Raw genomic sequence first — 16,247 nt, forward strand, 5'->3', positions numbered from 1 at the left:
TATGTATTCATTTATTTCAATGAAATAACATTTCCTGATCCCTCAAAATATAGGTCGATCAACTCTTAACATAGGATTATCATTGTACTATCATGGATCAGGGACGGCATAACAACCTCAACAAATGATGGACCGAAGGAGTGATGCTGACAGAGTTATAGTTCTTTTCTCCAACATTTTTTTTTTGGGGGGGAGGGGGTTGGAAATCACTTAAAACATGTAGAAATGCAAAAAAAAAAATCTTTTTTGGGGGGGGGTAACAATTTTTTTGGGGGGAGTTGGAAATCACTTAAAATATGTAGAAATGCAAAAAAAAAAATTTCTCTATTTTTGGTGGGGGGGGGGGGGGGTTGGAAATCATTTAAAACATGGAGAAATGCAAAAAAAAAGAAATCGAAATTTTGTTGAAAAAAAAGTTGCAAATTTTTTTTTTCTCAAACAATTTTTTTTTCGGGGGGGGGGGTGGAAATCACTTAAAACATGTAGAAATGCAAAAAAAAAATTTTTTTTCTCTTACAATTTTTTTGGGGGGGGGGACCAGTCCAAAATTTAATGGCATGATCCTTGGACAATACCTAACCCCCCCCCACCAAGTTTCGTCGAAATCCGTCGAGGAGTTTTTCCGTAATACTGTTCACAAACAAACAAACAAACAGAAAGGGGTGAAAACAGTAAGGCCAAAAAAAAAAATGTTGCATTGGCGTAACGGGTCACTGGAAAATAGGGTAGGTAGGTAGGGATTTTTTTTTTAATAAATCCCTCCCAAAATCTCCCTCGGCTCGAGTACCCCCCCTTTTTGTCGGCGACCCCCCCCCACTCAAAAAAAAAACTAGTACAGTGAACCTTGCCTAAATCGAACTTGCATAAGTCGAATAATCGCCTAAGTCAAAGATCTTATCAAGTTCTCTTCTCTTTATATTCTTTTGTTTTTACACCTTTAAATCTAAGCTATTTCTTCAGTCCTAACAGATTCGACTTAGACAAGGTTGACTGTAGTTTTTACAACAGCCAGTGGCGTACTGTCGTACATGGTAGACAAAGCATTGGAGGGGCAGAGCATTGTTCACGAACAACACTCTGCCCCTCCAATGCTTTGTCTACTGAGTACGACGGTACACCACTGACAACAGCTCTAAGATGTGTAAATTCTATCGTCAGATGCCAGGAAATCCCATATGAAGACCCTTTAAATATTTTTTTTTCCCTGGGGGAGGCCCCCCAAACTTCCTGCTGGGGCTCGGGCCTTTCGCCTTTGGCGGATGAAGCCCCCCTTTCCCCAAGATCCTGAATCAGCCCCTGCCAAGCCTGAGATATCTCAGGCACCATCTCCAGGGGAATACACAAGATGCTGGTTTATAGCCTTTTCGGTGCTGTTCACACATATATCAACATTTTTAATAGCAAATACAGTGAACTCTGCCGAAGTCAAACCTCTCTAAGTCAAATAATCGCCCAAGTTGAAGTAATTTTTTTAACAAATCATGCAAAACATGTCTTTACCTCTGGTAAGACAAATTTCTTCTAAATCAAACAGATTTTTGTGGTCCCAAGAGACGACGAAGCGATAACCGAAGTCGTCGAAGATAGACACCTTTTCCGCCGCCAAAACGTCCGAAAAGGACCCTCCATCACTGCGAGACGCTTGCACGGAGGAAAGTATTGGAGCAGTGTCACAATTTACGTCTGCAATTCCCTGAATGATATCTCCAAGCCTCGCATCTTTGTCGCATTTTCGTAAGATGCTGAACAGTTTTTTAGACCCAAGCATGCCAGTAATCTTGATAGAGTACGCGGCCATGTTGGAAACAACAGACGACGTACTGATTGAGCGAGGCGCAATATCTCTCCCTCGTACAGATGATATGCAGAGCCGTTGCGCGCGCGCGCGCGCACACACACACACACACACACACACACACACACACACACACACACACACACACACACGCAGCGAGCTAAACTATGACATATGCATAGCGCAGCGTGCAGCGGGTTCTATCCGAAACACTTCCGGGTTTTTGCGATCGCGATCGCAATCAACAAGATACTTGATATCGATAAAAAAAAACCGTAGGGTCGGCGGAATTTTTAGGGTCGGGCGGGTTACGCCAATGCAACATTTTTTTTTTTTTTGGCCTAACCTCCATCCATCTTCGAAGATGGCGGAGGTTAACTAGAGGGGGAGCACTCGGCAGAGTGCAAAACCTCCGCCGCCAATACTGCTGGGTCACTCAAGTGAACTTTATATCTTATTTTGTTTTGTTGAAAAAAAAAAGTTGCAAAAATTTTTTTTTCTCGAACAATTTTTTTTGGGGGGGGGGTTGGAAATCACTTAAAACATAGAAATGCAAAAAATATTTTTCCCTTTTTTGAGGGGGGTAACAATTTTTTGGGAATCACTTAAAACATGTAAAAATGCAAAAAAATATTTTTTTCTCAAACTATTTTTTTTGGGGGGGGAGTGGGTTGGAAATCACTTCAAATATGTAGAAATGCAAAAAAAAAAATTTTCTCGAACAATTTTTTTTGGGGGGGGGGTAACAATTCTTTTTGGGGGGGTTGGAAATCACTTCAAATATGTAGAAATGCAAAAAAAAAATTTTTCTCAAACAATTTTTTTGGGGGGGTTGGAAATCACTTAAAACATGTAAAAATGCAAAAAAATATTTTTTCTCAAACTATTTTTTTTTGGGGGGAGTGGGTTGGAAATCACTTAAAACATGTAAAAATGCAAACAAAAAATTTTCTCGAACAATTTTTTTTGGGGGGGTAACAATTCTTTTTGGGGGTTGGAAATCACTTCAAATATGTAAAAATGCAAACAAAAAATTTTCTCGAACAATTTTTTTTGGGGGGGGTAACAATTCTTTTTGGGGGGGGTTGGAAATCACTTCAAATATGTAGAAATGCAAAAAAAAATTTTCTCAAACAATTTTTGGGGGGGGGTAACAATTCTTTTGGGGGGTTGGAAATCACTTAAAACATCTAGAAATGCAAAAAAAAATTCTCTATTTTTTTGGGGGGGGGGGGTTGGAAATCACTTAAAACATGTAGAAATGCAAAAAAAAGAAATCAAAATTTTGTTGAAAAAAAAAGTTGCAAATTTTTTTTTTCTCAAACAATTTTTTGGGGGGGTTGGAAATCACTTAAAACATATAGAAATGCAAAAAAAATTCTTTTTGGGGGAGGGGTAACAATTTTTTTTTGGGGGGTTGGAAATCACTTAAAACATGTAAAAATGTAAAAAAATTTTCTCAAACAATTTTTTTGGGGGGGAGTGGGTTGGAAATCACTTCAAATATGTAGAAATGCAAAAAAAATTTTCTCGAACAATTTTTTTTTGGGGGGTGTAACAATTTTTTGGGGGGGTTGAAAATCACTTAAAACATGTAAAGATGCAAAAAAATTTTTTCTCAAACAATTTTTTTTGGGGGGGTTGAAAATCACTTAAAATATGTAGAAATGCAAAAAAAAAATTCTCTATTTTTTGGGGGGGGTTGGAAATCACTTAAAACATGTAGAAATGCAAAAAGAATTTTCTCTTTTTTTTTTTTGGGGGGGGGGGTTTGGAAATCACTTTAAACATGTAGAAATGCAAAAAAAAAATTTCTCTATTTTTGGGGGGAGGGGGTTGGAAATCACTTAAAACATGTAGAAATGCAAAAAAAAAATTTCTCTATTTTTGGGGGGACGGGGTTGGAAATCATTTAAAACATGTAGAAATGCAAAAAAAAGAAATCGAAATTTTGTTGAAAAAAAAGTTGCAAAATTTTTTTTTCTCAAACAATTTTTTTTGGGGGGGGGTGGTGGAAATCACTTAAAAGATGTAGAAGTGCAAAAAAAAATTCTTTTGGGGGGGGGGGGGGGGGTAACAATTTTTTTGGAGGGGTTGGAAATCACTAAAAACGTAAAAAAAAAATTTTTTCTCAAACAAATTTTTTTTGGGGGGGGGGTTGGAAATCACTTAAAACATGTAGAAATGCAAAAAAAAAAAAAAATTTCTCTTACAATTTTTTTTGGGGGGGGGGGTGACCAGTCCAAAATTTAATGGCATGATCCTTGGACCATACCTAACCCCCGCCCACCAAGTTTCGTCAAAATCCGTCGAGGAGTTTTTCCGTAATACTGTTCACAAACAAACAAACAAACAAAAAGGGGTGAAAACGGTAACCTCCATCCATCTTCGAAGATGGCGGAGGTTAACTAGAGGGGGAGCACTCGGGAGAGTGCAAAACCTCCGCCGCCAATACTGCTGGGTCACTCAAGTGAACCTTATATCTTATTCATTAAATGTCAAAAGTGCTGACAGTTATAGTTCTTTTCTCCATTGTTTTTTTGGGGGGAGGGGGTGGGGGTTGGAAATCACTTAAAACATGTAGAAATGCAAAAAAAAAATCTTTTTTGGGGGGGAGGAACAATTTTTGGGGGGTGTTGGAAATCACTTAAAACATGTAAAAATGCAAAAAAATATTTTTTTCTCAAAAAATTTTGGGGGGGTTGGAAATCACTTAAAACATGTAAAAATGTAAAAAAAAATTTCTCAAACAATTTTTTTTGGGGGGAGTGGGTTGGAAAACACTTCAAATATGTAGAAATGCAAAAAAAATTTTTTCTCGAACAATTTTTTTTGGGGGGGGGGGAACAATTTTTTGGGGGGGTGAAAATCACTTAAAACATGTAAAAAAGCAAAAAAAAAAATTTCTCAAACAAATTTTTTTTGGGGGGGTGGAAATAACTTAAAATATGTAGAAATGCAAAAAAAAATTCTCTATTTTTGGGGGGGGGTTGGAAATCACTTAAAACAAAGAAATGCAAAAAAATTCTTTTTGGGGAGGGGGTAACAATTTTTTTTGGGGGGGGGGTTAGAAATCACTTAAAACATGTAAAAGGTAAAAAAAAATTTTCTCAAACAATTTTTTTTTGGGGGGTTGAAAATCACTTAAAATATGTAGAAATGCAAAAAAAGAATTCTCTTTTTTTTTGGGGGGGTTGAAATCACTTAAAACATAGAAATGCAAAAATTTTTTCCCTTTTTTGGGAGGGGGTAACTTTTTTTTTGGGGGGTTGGAAATCACTTAAAACATGTAAAAATGCAAAAAAAAATTTCTCAAACAATTTTTTTTTTGGGGGGGGGTTGGAAATCACTTAAAATATGTAGAAATGCAAAAAAATTCTGTTTGGGGGGGGTTTGAAATCACTTAAAACATGTAGAAATGCAAAAAAAGAAATCGAAATTTTGTTGAAAAAAGTTGCAAAATTTTTTTTCTCAAACAATATTTTTTGGGGGGTTGGAAATCACTTAAAACATGTAGAAATGCAAAAAAATCTTTTTTGGGGGCGGGGGGTAACAATTTTTTTTGGGGGGTTGGAAATCACTTAAAACATGTAAAAATGTAAAAAAAAATTTTCTCAAACAATTTTGTTTGGGGGGGAGTGGGTTGGAAATCACTTCAAATATGTAGAAATGCAAAAAAAAATTTTGTCGAACAATTTTTTGGGGGGGGTAACAATTTTTGGGGGGGGTTGAAAATCACTTAAAACATGTAAAAATGCAAAAAAAAAAATTTTCTCAAACTTTTTTTTTGGGGGGGGAGTGGTTTGGAAATCACTTCAAATATGTAGAAAGGCAAAAAAATAATTCTCTATTTTTTGGGGGGGGTTGGAAATCACTTAAAACATAGAAATGGAAAAAATGTTTTCCCTTTTTTGGGAGGGGGGGTTAACTTTTTTGGGGGGAGGTTGGAAATCACTTAAAACATGTAGAAATGCAAAAAAAAGAAATCAAAATTTTGTGGAAAAAAAAAGTTGCAAAATTTTTTTCTGAAACAATTTTTTTTTGGGGGGGGGGGGTTGGAAATCACTTAAAAACATGTAGAAATGCAAAAAAAAAGAAATCAAAATTTTGTTGAAAAAAAAAGTTGCAAAATTTTTTTTTTCTGAAACGATTTTTTTGGGGGGGGGTTGGAAATCACTTAAAACATAAAGAAATGCAAAAAAAATTCTTTTTTGGGGGGGTTGGAAATCACTTAAAACATGTAAAAAAAATTTTCTCAAACAATTTTGTTTGGGGGGGGGAATGGGTTGGAAATCACTTCAAATATGGAGAAATGCAAAAAAAATTTTTTCTCAAACAATTTTTTTGGGGGGGGGGGGTTGAAAATCACTTAAAATATGTAGAAATGCAAAAAAAGAATTCTCTATTTTTTTGGGGGGGGGGGTTGGAAATCACTTAAAACATAGAAATGCAAAAATTTTTTTCCCTTTTTTGGGAGGGGGTAACTTTTTGGGAGGGGGTTGGAAATCACTTAAAACGTAAAAATGCAAAAAAATATTTTTTCTCAAACTATTTTTGGGGGGGGAGTGGTTTGGAAATCACTTCAAATATGTAGAAATGCAAAAAAAAAATTGATTGGGGGGGGGGAGGTTGGAAATCACTTAAAAACATGTAGAAATGCAAAAAAAAGAAATCAAAATTTTGTTGAAAAAAAACTTGCAAAATTTTTTTCTGAAACAATTTTTTTGGGGGGGGTTGGAAATCACTTAAAACATAAAGAAATGCAAAAAAATTCTTTTTTGGGGGGTTGGAAATCAATTAAAACATGTAAAAATGTAAAAAAATTTCTCAAACAATTTTGTTTGGGGGGGAAGTGGGTTGGAAATAACTTCAAATATGGAGAAATGCAAAAAAAAAAAAATTTCTCGAACAATTTTTTTTTGGGGGGGTAACAATTTTTTTTGGGGGGTTGAAAATCACTTAAAATATGTAGAAATGCAAAAAAAAAAAAATTTCTCGAACAATTTTTTTTGGGGGGTAACAATTTTTTTTGGGGGGGTTGAAAATCACTTAAAATATGTAGAAATGCAAAAAAAAATTTCTCGAACAATTTTGGGGGGTAACAATTCTTTTTGGGGGGTTGGAAAACACTTAAAACATGTAGAAATTTTGTTGAAAAAAAAGTTGCAAAATTTTTTTTTTCCTCAAACAATTTTTTTGGGGGGGTTGGAAATCACTTAAAACATGTAGAAATGCAAAAAAATATTCTTTTTTCAGGGCGGGGGTAACAATTTTCTTGGGGAGGGGTTGGAAATCACTTAAAACGTAAAAAAATTTTCTCAAACAATTTTTTTTGGGGGGGGTTGGAAATCACTGAAAACATGTAGAAATGCAAAAAAACATTTCTCTATTTTTTTTGTGGGGGGGGTAAAAAACAAATTGGGAGGGGGTTGGAAATCACTTAAAACATGTAGAAATGCAAAAAAGAAATCAAAATTTTGTTGAAAAAAAAGTTGCAAAATTTTTTTTCTCAAACAATTTTTTGGGGGGGGTGGAAATCACTTAAAACATGTAAAAATGTAAAAAAAAAATTTTTTCTCAAACAATTTTGTTTGGGGGTGGAGTGGGTTGGAAATCACTTCAAATATGTAGAAATGCAAAAAAAATTTTCTCGAACAATTTTTTTTTGGGGGTAATTTTTGGGGGTTGAAAATCACTTAAAAAATGCAAAAAAATTTTTTTCTCAAACAATTTTTTTGGGGGGGGTTGAAAATCACTTAAAACATAGAAATGCAAAAAAAAAATTTCCCTTTTTTGGGAGGGGTAACAATTTTTTTTTTGGGGGGGGGGGTTGTAAATCACTTAAAACATGTAAAAATGTAAAAAAATTTTTCTCTATTTTTTTGGGGGGGAGTGGTTTGGAAATCACTTCAAATATGTAGAAATGCAAAAAAAAAATTTTTTCTCTCGAACAATTTTTTTTGGGGGGTTGAAAATCACTTAAAAATGTAAAAATGCAAAAAAAAAATTTTCTCAAACAATTTTTTTTGGGGGGGGTTGAAAATCACTTAAAACATAGAAATGCAAAAAAAATTTCCCTTTTTTGGGAGGGGGTAACTTTTTGGGGGGTTGGAAATCACTTAAAACATGTAAAAATGCAAAAAAAAATTTTTCTCAAACTATTTTTTGGGGGGGAGTGGTTTGGAAATCACTTCAAATATGTAGAAATGCAAAAAAAAAATTCTCTATTTTTTGGGGGGGGTTGGAAATCACTTAAAACATAGAAATGCAAAAAAATTTTTCCCTTTTTTGGGAGGGGGGGGTAACTTTTTTTGGGGGGGTTGGAAATCACTTAAAACATGTAAAAATGCAAAGAAATATTTTTTCTCAAACTATTTTTGGGGGGGGGGAGTGGTTTGGAAATCACTTCAAATATGTAGAAATGCAAAAAAAAATTGTTTGGGGGGGGGTTGGAAATCACTTAAAAACATGTAGAAATGCAAAAAAAAGAAATCAAAATTTTGTTGAAAAAAAGTTGCAAAATTTTTTTTCTGAAACAATTTTTTTGGGGGAAGTTGGAAATCACTTAAAACATAAAGAAATGCAAAAAAATTCTTTTTTGGGGGGTTGAAATCACTTAAAACATGTAAAAAAAAATTTTCTGAAACAATTTTGTTTGGGGGGGGGGAGTGGGTTGGAAATAACTTCAAATATGGATAAATGCAAAAAAAAAATTTTCTCGAACAATTTTTTTTTGGGGGGGGGTAACAATTTTTTTGGGGGGGGTAACAATTTTTTGGGGGGGGTTGAAAATCACTTAAAATATGTAGAAATGCAAAAAAAAAGAATTCTCTATTTTTTTTGGGGGGGTTGGAAATCACTTAAAACATAGAAATGCAAAAAAATTTTTTCCCTCTTTTGGGAGGGGGGGGTAACTTTTTTGGGTGGGGTTGGAAATCACTTAAAACATGTAAAAATGCAAAAAAATATTTTTTCTCAAACTATTTTTGGGGGGGAGTGGTTTGGAAATCACTTCAAATATGTAGAAATGCAAAAAAAAAAATTTCTCGAACAATTTTTTTGGGGGGGTAACAATTCTTTTTGGGGGGTTGGAAATCACTTAAAATATGTAGAAAGGCAACAAAATTCTGTTTGGGGGGGGGTTGGAAATCACTTAAAACATGTAGAAATGCAAAAAAAAGAAATTGAAATTTTGTTGAAAAAAAAGTTGAAAATTTTTTTTTCTCAAACAATTTTTTTTGGGGGGGTTGGAAATCACTTAAAACATGTAGAAATGCAAAAAAAAAATCTTTTTTGGGGGCGGGGGGTAACAATTTTTATTGGGGGGGGGTTGGAAATCACTTAAAACATGTAAAAATGTAAAAAAAATTTTCTCAAACAATTTTGTTTGGGGGGAGTGGGTTGGAAATCACTTCAAATATGTAGAAATGCAAAAAAAAATTTTCTCGAACAATTTTTTTGGGGGGTAACAATTTTTGGGGGTTGAAAATCACTTAAAACATGTAAAAATGCAAAAAAAAAATTTTCTCAAACAATTTTTTTTTGGGGGGGGTTGAAAATCACTTAAAACATAGAAATGCAAAAAAAATTTCCCTTTTTTGGGAGGGGGGTAACTTTTTTGGGGGGGGTTGGAAATCACTTAAAACATGTAAAAATGCAAAAAAAAATTTTCTCAAACTATTTTTTTGGGGGGGAGTGGTTTGGAAATCATTTCAAATATGTAGAAAGGCAAAAACATAATTCTCTATTTTTTTGGGGGGGTTGGAAATCACTTAAAACATGTAGAAATGCAAAAAAATGTTTTTTGGGGGCGGGGGTAACAATTTTTTTTTGGGGGGGGTTGGAAATCACTTAAAACATGTAAAAATGTAAAAAAATTCTCAAACAATTTTGTTTGGGGGGGGAAGTGGGTTGGAAATCACTTCAAATATGTAGAAATGCAAAAAAAAAATTTTTCTCGAACAATTTTTTTTTTGAGAGGGGGTAACAATTTTTGGGGGGTTGAAAATCACTTAAAACATGTAAAAATTCAAATTTTTTTTTTCTCAAACAATTTTTTTTTTGGGGGGGTTGAAAATCACTTAAAATATGTAGAAATGCAAAAAAAGAATTCTCTATTTTTTTGGGGGGGGTTGGAAATCACTTAAAACATAGAAATGCACAAAAAAATTCCCTTTTTTGGGAGGGGGGTAACTTTTTTGGGGGTTGGAAATCACTTAAAACATGTAAAAATGCAAAAAATATTTTTTCTCAAACTATTTTTGGGGGGGGAGTGGTTTGGAAATCACTTCAAATATGTAGAAATGCAAAAAAAATTTTTTCTCGAACAATTTTTTTTGGGGGGGTAACAATTCTTTTTGGGGGGGTTGGAAATCACTTAAAACATGTAAAAATGCAAAAAAAATATTTTTCTATTTTTTTGTGGGGTGGTAAAAAAATAATTTGGGGGGGTTGGAAATCACTTAAAACATGTAGAAATGCAAAAAACATTTCTCTATTTTTTGGGGGGGGGTAAAAAAATTTTTCTCAAACAATTTTTTTTGGGGGGGGGGGGGTTGAAAATCACTTAAAATATGTAGAAATGCAAAAAAAATTATCTATTTTTTGGGGGGTTGGAAATCACTTTAAACATGTAGAAATGCAAAAAAAAAAAATTCTCTATTTTTTGGGGGGGAGTGGGTTGGAAATCACTTCAAATATGTAGAAATGCAAAAAAAAAATTTTCTCGAACAATTTTTTTTGGGGGGGGTAACAATTTTTGGGGGGTTGAAAATCACTTAAAACATGTAAAAATGCAAAAAAAAAAATTTTCTCAAACAATTTTTTTTTTTTTGGGGGGGGTTGAAAATCACTTAAAACATAGAAATGCAAAAAAAATTTCCCTTTTTTGGGAGGGGGTAACTTTTTTGGGGGGGGGGTTGGAAATCACTTAAAACATGTAAAAATGCAAAAAAAAAATTTTCTCAAACTATTTTTTTGGGGGGGGAGTGGTTTGGAAATCATTTCAAATATGTAGAAAGGCAAAAACATAATTCTCTATTTTTTGGGGGGGTTGGAAATCACTTAAAACATGTAGAAATGCAAAAAAAATCTTTTTTGGGGCGGGGGGTAACAATTTTTTTTTGGGGGGGTTGGAAATCACTTAAAACATGTAAAAATGTAAAAAAAAAATTCTCAAACAATTTTGTTTGGGGGGAGTGGGTTGGAAATCACTTCAAATATGTAGAAATGCAAAAAAAAAAATTTTTCTCGAACAATTTTTTTTGGGGGGGGTAACAATTTTTGGGGGGTTGAAAATCACTTAAAACATGTAAAAATTCAAATTTTTTTTTTCTCAAACAATTTTTTTTTGGGGGGGTTGAAAATCACTTAAAATATGTAGAAATGCAAAAAAAAAAATTTTCTATTTGTTTTGGGGGTGGGGGGGTTGGAAATCACTTAAAACATTGGAAAGCACAAAAAATTCCCTTTTTTGGGAGGGGGTAACTTTTTTGGGGGGTTGGAAATCACTTAAAACATGTAAAAATGCAAAAAAATATTTTTCTCAAACTATTTTTGGGGGGGGGAGTGGTTTGGAAAACACTTCAAATATGTAGAAATGCAAAAAAAAATTTTTCTCGAACAATTTTTTTTGGGGGGGAGTAACAATTCTTTTTGGGGGGGGTTGGAAATCACTTAAAATATGTAGAAATGCAAACAAAATTCTGTTTGGGGGGGGTTGGAAACCACTTAAAACATGTAGAAATGCAAAAAAAAGAAATCGAAATTTTGTTGAAAAAAAAGTTGCAAAATTTTTTTTTTCTCAAACAATTTTTTTGGGGGGGTTGAAATCACTTAAAACATGTAGAAATGAAAAAAATTCTTTTTGGGGGTGGGGGGTAAATTTTTTTGGGGGGTTGGAAATCACTTAAAACATGTAAAAATGCAAAAAAATTTTTTCTCAAACTTCTTTTTTTGGGGGGGGGGGAGTGGGTTGGAAACCACTTCAAATATGTAGAAATGCAAAAAAATTTTTTTTTCTCAAACAATTTTTTTGGGGGGGTAACAATTCTTTTGGGGGGGTTGGAAATCACTTAAAACATGTAGAAATGCAAAAAAAAATTTCCTCTATTTTTTTTTTGGGGGGGTTGGAAATCACTTTAAACATGTAGAAATGCAAAAAAAAAAAAATTCTCTATTTTTGGGGGAGAGTAAAAAAAATTTGGGGGGGGGGGGGGTTGGAAATAACTTAAAACATGTAGAAATGTAAAAAAACATTTCTCTATTTTTGGGGGTGAGGTAAAAAAAATTTGGGGGGGGGGGGGGTTGGAAATCACTTAAAACATGTAGAAATGCAAAAAAAATTTCTCAAACAATTTTTTTTGGGGGGGGGGGTTAGAAATCACTTAAAACATGTAGAAATGCAAAAAAATTTCTTTTTTGGGGGGGGGTTGGAAATCACTTAAAACATATAAAAATGTAAAAAAATTTTCTCAAACAATTTTTGGGGGGGGGTTGGAAATCACTGAAAACATGTAGAAATGCAAAAAAAAAAAACATTTCTCTATTTTGGGGGGGTAAAAAATTCTTTTTCTCAAACAATTTTTTTGGGGGGTTGAAAATCACTTAAAATATGTAGAAATGCAAAAAAAATTCTCTATTTTTTTTTTTGGGGGGGGGGGTTGGAAATCACTTTAAACATGTAGAAATGCAAAAAAATTTCTCTATTTTTTTTTTTGGGGGGGTTGGAAATCACTTAAAACATGTAAAAATGCAAAAAAACATTTTTCTATTTTTTTGTGGGGTGGTAAAAAATAATTTGGGGGGGGTTGGAAATCACTTAAAACATGTAGAAATGCAAAAAAAACATTTCTCTATTTTTTTGGGGGGGGGGGGTAAAAAAAAATTTTCTCAAACAATTTTTTTTGGGGGGGGTTGAAAATCACTTAAAATATGTAGAAATGCAAAAAAAATTATCTATTTTTTGGGGGTTGGAAATCACTTTAAACATGTAGAAATGCAAAAAAAAAAAATTCTCTATTTTTTTGGGGGGGGGGTTGGAAATCACTTAAAACATGTAAAAATGTAAAAAAAAATTTCTCAAACAATTTTGTTTGGGGGGGAGTGGGTTGGAAATCACTTCAAATATGTAGAAATGCAAAAAAAAAAATTTTTCTCGAACAATTTTTTTGGGGGGGGTAACAATTTTTAGGGGGGGTGAAAATCACTTAAAACATGTAAAAATTCAAAAAAATTTTTTTCTCAAACAATTTTTTTTGGGGGGGTTGGAAATCACTTAAAATATGTAGAAATGCAAAAAAAAAATTCTCTTTGGGGGGGGTTGGAAATCACTTAAAACATGTAGAAATGCCAAAAAAAGAAATCGAAATTTTGTTGAAAAAAAGTTGCAAAATTTTTTTTTTCTCAAACAATTTTTTTTGGGGGGGTTGGAAATCACTTAAAACATGTAAAAATGCAAAAAAAATTCTTTTTTGGGGGCGGGGGTAACAATTTTTTTTGGGGGGGTTGGAAATCACTTAAAACATGTAAAAATGCAAAAAAAAAAACATTTCTCTATTTTTTTGGGTGGGGTAAAAAAAATTTGGGGGGTTGGAAATAACTTAAAACATGTAGAAATGTAAAAAAACACATTTCTCTATTTTTGGGGGGAAGGTAAAAAAAAAAATTGGGGGGGGGGTTGGAAATCACTTAAAACAAGTAGAAATGCAAAAAAAAAATTCTCTTTTTTTGGGGGGGGTGTAACAAATTTTTTGGGGGGGGTTGGAAGTCACTTAAAACATGTAGAAATGCAAAAAAAAAAATTTTCTATTTTTTGGGGGGGGGTAAAAAAAATTTGGGGGGTTGGAAATAACTTAAAACATGTAGAAATGTAAAAAAAAAACACATTTCTCTATTTTTGGGGAAGGTAAAAAAAATGGGGGGTTGGAAATCACTTAAAACATGTAGAAATGCAAAAAAAATTTCTCAAACAATTTTTTTGGGGGGGTTAGAAATCACTTAAAACATGTAGAAATGCAAAAAAAATTCTTTTTGGGGGGGGGGGGGGTTGGAAATCACTTAAAACATATAAAAATGTAAAAAAAATTTTCTCAAACAATTTTTGGGGGGGGGGGGTTGGAAATCACTGAAAACATGTAGAAATGCAAAAAACTTTTTTTTGGGGGGGTAACAATTTTTGGGGGGTTGGAAATCACTAAAAACATGTAGAAATGCAAAAAACAAACATTTCTCTATTTTTTTGTGGGGGGGGGTAAAAAAGAAATTTTGGGGGGGTTGGAAATCACTTAAAACATGTAGAAATGCAAAAAAACATTTCTCTATTTTTTGGGGGGGTAAAAAATTCTTTTTTCTCAAACAATTTTTTTGGGGGGTTGAAAATCACTTAAAACATAAAGAAATGCAAAAAAATCTTTTTTGGGGAGGGGGTAACTATTTTTTTTTGGGGGGGGGGGTTGGAAATCACTTAAAACATGTAAAAATGTAAAAAAAATTTTCTCAAACAATTTTGTTTGGGGGAGTGGGTTGAAATCACTTAAAACATGCAGAAATGCAAAAAAAACCATTTCTCTATTTTTGGGGGGAGGGGTAAAAAAAATTTTCTCAAACAATTTTTTTTGGGGGGGTGGAAAATCACTTAAAATATGTAGAAATGCAAAAAAAAATTCTCTATTTTTTTGTAGGGGGGGTTGCAAATCACTTAAAACATGTAAAAATGCCAAAAAAAATTTTCTCAAACAATTTTTTTGGGGGGGGTTGAAAATCACTTAAAATATGTAGAAATGCAAAAATAAAAATTTCTCTATTTTTTTGGGGGGGGGTTGGAAATCACTTTAAACATGTAGAAATGCAAAAAAAAAACTCTATTTTTTTTTGGGGGGGGGGGTGGAAATTTACTTAAAACATGTAGAAATGCAAATAAAAGAAATCGAAATTTTGTTGAAAAAAAGTTGCAAAATTTTTTTCTCAATTTTTTTTTGGGGGGGGGGGGGTTGGAAATCACTTAAAAGATGTAGAAATGCAAAAAATTTTCCCCTTTTTTGGGGGGGTAACAATTCTTTTTGGGGGTTGGAAATTACTTAAAACATGTAAAAATGCAAAAAAATATTTTTTCTCAAACTATTTTTTTTTGGGGGATTGGGTTGGAAATCACTGAAAACATGTAAAAATGCAAAAAAAAAAAAATTTCTCTATTTTGGGGGGGTAAAAAAAATTGGGGGTGATGGAAATCACTTAAAACATGTAGAAATGCAAAAAAAATTTCTCAAACAATTTTTTTGGGGGGGGGGGTTAGAAATCACTTAAAACATGTAGAAATGCAAAAAAAATTCTTTTTTGGGGGGGGGGGGGGGTTGGAAATCACTTAAAACATATAAAAATGTAAAAAAATTTTCTCAAACAATTTTTGGGGGGGGTTGGAAATCACTGAAAACATGTAGAAATGCAAAAAAAACATTTCTCTATTTTGGGGGGGGGTAAAAAATTCTTTTTCTCAAACAATTTTTTTGGGGGGTTGAAAATCACTTAAAATATGTAGAAATGCAAAAAAATTCTCCATTTTTTTTGGGGGGGGGGTTGGAAATCACTTTAAACATGTAGAAATGCAAAAAAATTTCTCTATTTTTTTTGGGGGGGGGGGTTGGAAATCACTTAAAACATGTAAAAATGCAAAAAAAACATTTTTCTATTTTTTTGTGGGGTGGTAAAAAAATAATTTGGGGGGGGGGTTGGAAATCACTTAAAACATGTAGAAATGCAAAAAACATTTCTCTATTTTTGGGGGGGGTAAAAAAATTTTTCTCAAACAATTTTTTTTGGGGGGTTGAAAATCACTTAAAATATGTAGAAATGCAAAAAAAAAATTCTCTATTTTTTGGGGGGGTTGGAAATCACTTTAAACATGTAGATATGCAAAAAAAAAAATTCTCTATTTTTTTTTGGGGGGGGGGGGGGGTTGGAAATCACTTAAAACATGTAAAAATGTAAAAAAAAATTTTCTCAAACAATTTTGTTTGGGGGGGGGGGAAGTGGGTTGGAAATCACTTCAAATATGTAGAAATGCAAAAAAAATTTTTCTCGAACAATTTTTTTGGGGGGGGGTAACAATTTTTGGGGGTTGAAAATCACTTAAAACATGTAAAAATTCAAAAAAATTTTTTCTCAAACAATTTTTTTTGGGGGGGGGGTAACAATTTTTTTTGGGGGGGTTGGAAATCACTTAAAATATGTAGAAATGCAAAAAAATTCTCTTTGGGGGGGGGGGTTGGAAATCGCTTAAAACATGTAGAAATGCCAAAAAAGAAATCGAAATTTTGTTGAAAAAAAGTTGCAAAATTTTTTTTTCTCAAACAATTTTTTTTTTGGGGGGGTTGGAAATCACTTAAAACATGTAAAAATGCAAAAAAATTCTTTTTTGGGGCGGGGGTAACAATTTTTTTGGGGGGTTGGAAATCAC

General features: G+C 33.2%; 1 protein-coding gene across 1 annotated transcript in view; it reads right to left on the minus strand.

The window, feature by feature from the left end:
- The window catches only part of LOC147028562 (multifunctional procollagen lysine hydroxylase and glycosyltransferase LH3-like), a 106,504-nt gene that overhangs the window by 14,013 nt on the left and 76,244 nt on the right, over nt 1-16,247 (minus strand). The gene's annotated exons all lie outside the window — the stretch shown is intronic.

Source organism: Eptatretus burgeri, chromosome 4, assembly GCF_056783735.1.
Source record: "Eptatretus burgeri isolate ZD-2024b chromosome 4, Ebu_testis_v1, whole genome shotgun sequence".
In the NCBI taxonomy this organism is placed as follows: Eukaryota; Metazoa; Chordata; class Myxini; order Myxiniformes; family Myxinidae; genus Eptatretus; species Eptatretus burgeri.